Genomic DNA, 280 nt, shown 5'->3' on the forward strand with positions numbered 1-280 from the left:
ATTTTTCCCCATTCAGTATGATGTTGGCTGTGGGTTTGTCATATATGGCTTGTATCATTTTTAGGTAAGCCCCATCTATGCCTATCTTGTTAAACGTTCTTATCATAAAAGGGTGTTGAATTTTGTCAAATGCTTTTTCTGCGTCTATTGAGGGAATCATATGGTTTTTGTTTTTGCTTCTGTTTATTTGGTGAATTATGTTTACAGATTTGCATATGTTGAACCGTCCCTGCATCTCTGGAATGAAGCCCACTTGGTCATGATGGATTATTTTCTTAAT

This window comes from Propithecus coquereli, unplaced genomic scaffold (genome assembly GCF_000956105.1).
Source record: "Propithecus coquereli isolate 6110/MARCELLA unplaced genomic scaffold, Pcoq_1.0 Scaffold33, whole genome shotgun sequence".
In the NCBI taxonomy this organism is placed as follows: domain Eukaryota; kingdom Metazoa; phylum Chordata; class Mammalia; order Primates; family Indriidae; genus Propithecus; species Propithecus coquereli.